Consider the following 2,878-nt stretch of genomic DNA (forward strand, 5'->3'; position numbering starts at 1 on the left):
GAAGTGATTCCAAAAATCACTTACCTTAGACATCCGCATTCGTATCCGTTTCATTGCTTCCTTTTTACCCTTTTAGCCTTCCATGCGTCCATCCATCTTGACATGATCTCTATACTTTCATGTCATCGCATTCACATTCTTGTTAGTATACATGATTGTATATATTAACGATCATATCAAATTCATATTCCACATTTGACTTTCATTAGTCAATTCATTCACTAACATGCATAGCTCAATTCACTGAAATTAGGCTGTTTTGGGACGTCTGTTCACTGTACTTACGAGCTTGCAAAAATTACAATCTATTTATGTGGCTTGCCCCTCGAAGGGGTTATCCATGTGTTAAATTTTAGAGTCTAACTCGCTAACAAAAATTTAAAAAAAAAATCATTTACTAAGCAACAATCAGATTCGTCACTTTCTGACTGCAGCCCACAGAAAAATTAATTTAAAAATCCTCGATTATCCGATTGACATAATTCCAGTTGGAGATTTTCTTAACCTCCTGAAGCTACCTAAAGTAAAAATTTGAGATCATAACTAAACTCCTAAATTGAGTTATGACATTCGTAATGGGCTGCAAATTCTGCCAGAAAACGCAGCCTGAACCTTCAATACGGAAAAATTCATAAAACGTTCATTTTTTGTCGAAAAAATGCAATTTCAGTTGGGTTTGAAAGGTTTTTCCTGGAAGTTCATCACAAACTTAATAAACATCAGTTTCTTACAAGATGTGACCCGGTTACTGCCGATTAAATTCGCCTGTAACTTTCTGGACATATTTAGTTTCATCAAATCTTTTCTAATAATCTCACATTCTAACTTCACCTAGACATTTCATCAAACATTTGGTGTGCATACAACATACTAAGCACATAGTACAAGTATCCTATGCCTATTCCTACTAGTTCATGTCATGGATCATAAAAATTCAACTAAACTCACATGTCTATCATTCTACATCTAATTCATTCAACAAATACTCAATACATATAACTACATATATCAACATTACATCAAATTTTGCCTTCATGATCATTATGTTTCAATATAGTTCTACACTAAGTGGGTCTTACTTCAAATCATTCAAATGACCAAAATTAAACATAATTCATCTTCTATATGGTGATTCTAACCAATACTCATACGTAATTTAACGGATTAAATATAACCTACTTCACCAAAGATCATCAAATCATACAATTCGACTTACCACTTCGATAAACAAGCTTAGAAAATCAAGAATTGGAGTTCATGCAGTTGATTAGCCTTGTAATTCCTTTCCAATTGATTGTATTTTAGACAAGTAGGGTTCTTCCCTGGTTCTTCTATTTTGGTCGATCCCAAACACACACATATGTGTGAGTTTTTGGGTTTCATGACACACACATATGTGTGAGTTTTTGGGTTTCATTCACTTTAATACTTTAACTTCAATTTCTATCATATTTAACCCTTCTAGTATTTGATTTGTTTTATTTTAGACATTCTCCATCATTAAGCTAGTATTTCAACATATTTACTGACTTAGTTATTTTTTTTATTTAATTTAACTTATATACATAATAAATCTTTCTGGGGTGTTACAACCTGGCACGATGGTTGAATATGTATCAACCAGTGGTGATCTTATATTGCTAATGGTTAATCCTTTTGTTCGTCTTTTCTACTCGATTTTTTTTGCATTTCCTTCGTTTGACCAGATTGATTGTATTGATGTTCGTTAATCTATGGATTTTGAAAATGAAACTAATTTCAAAGCTGATTGATATGAGATTGAAAACTCATGAAATGAATCCGAGTCTAGATTCGACTTGCCAGGTTTGTATTCATCTTTTAATCGTTATATATTTTTTTAGGGTTCTTACGTGTGCTAATTGTCAGATATGTTGTTATATTGAGCACTATAATTTAATTTTTTAATAACATTGGATTATGTTGTTATAGAGACAATTTTTATGTAAACACACAAAGAATCTGTTGCTAAAACTCCTGTAGAGAGGTAATTAGTTTTTATTAATATTATTATTTATTTATGTTTATGTGGATTTTGGTGCAGAAAGAAGTCAGTAAAAGCAAAAGAACTATCTGCAAAGAAGTCAAAGAAAGAAAAGGATCCAAGTGAACCTAAACGGCCACCAACTACATTCTTTTTGTTCATGTATGTGATGATTTTACTATATGTTTGGTTGGATTGTTTTAATATGTTTGCATGAAATTGATTGGGGTGATTTGCTTTGTTGTAGGGAGGACTTTAGGAAAACATATAAGGAAGCAAATCCAGACAATAAGAAAGTTTCATTGGTAATATTTGAATGTTGAATGCAATTTGAATAATAAGTTTCATGTTATTGATTTTGGTGTTTTGGTAGTGTTTAATTATTTATTGTATTTAGGTTGCTAAGGAGGGTGGTGAAAAATGGAAGTCAATGACTGAAGAAGTGAGTTACATATATAAATTTCGTTTTTGTTTATTTGGAAATTTTGATTTTTTAATGAATTTTAATTTTTGTATTGGTGCATTATGTACGAAAAGAAATCTTATGTTGAAAGGGCTATTGAACTTAAAGAGAAATATCAAAAGGCATTTTAGAATCCAAATGGTGCTGACATTGAAGATGATAAGGCTGTGAGTATTTCTTGATAGTTGTCAGGATGCTCATACATCAATTTTGTGTAGGTCTGATAAAATTATGCAGCAAAAATTGATGGACCTGCATACTGCAAAAGCATAGGCCTGGATAAACCTAACATACTGTATGCGATACCCTAAATCACCATTTGTTCCATTTTCCATGGCAGTCACCATTTCATATCTCTCAATCATCTGCAGTCTAAAGAAATCTCATGTATAGATCCTGCGAGAATAAATATT

General features: G+C 31.8%; 1 long non-coding RNA gene across 1 annotated transcript; it reads left to right on the forward strand.

The window, feature by feature from the left end:
• Positions 1-2,130: 2,130 nt before the first annotated feature.
• LOC110909777 lies at positions 2,131-2,445 on the forward strand. The gene is made up of 3 exons (XR_002575615.2): positions 2,131-2,164; positions 2,250-2,307; positions 2,400-2,445. It is a non-coding gene; the product is annotated as an uncharacterized LOC110909777 (long non-coding RNA).
• The last annotated feature ends 433 nt before the right edge of the window (positions 2,446-2,878 follow it).

The sequence above is a fragment of the Helianthus annuus genome, chromosome 15 (genome assembly GCF_002127325.2).
Source record: "Helianthus annuus cultivar XRQ/B chromosome 15, HanXRQr2.0-SUNRISE, whole genome shotgun sequence".
Classification (NCBI taxonomy): domain Eukaryota; kingdom Viridiplantae; phylum Streptophyta; class Magnoliopsida; order Asterales; family Asteraceae; genus Helianthus; species Helianthus annuus.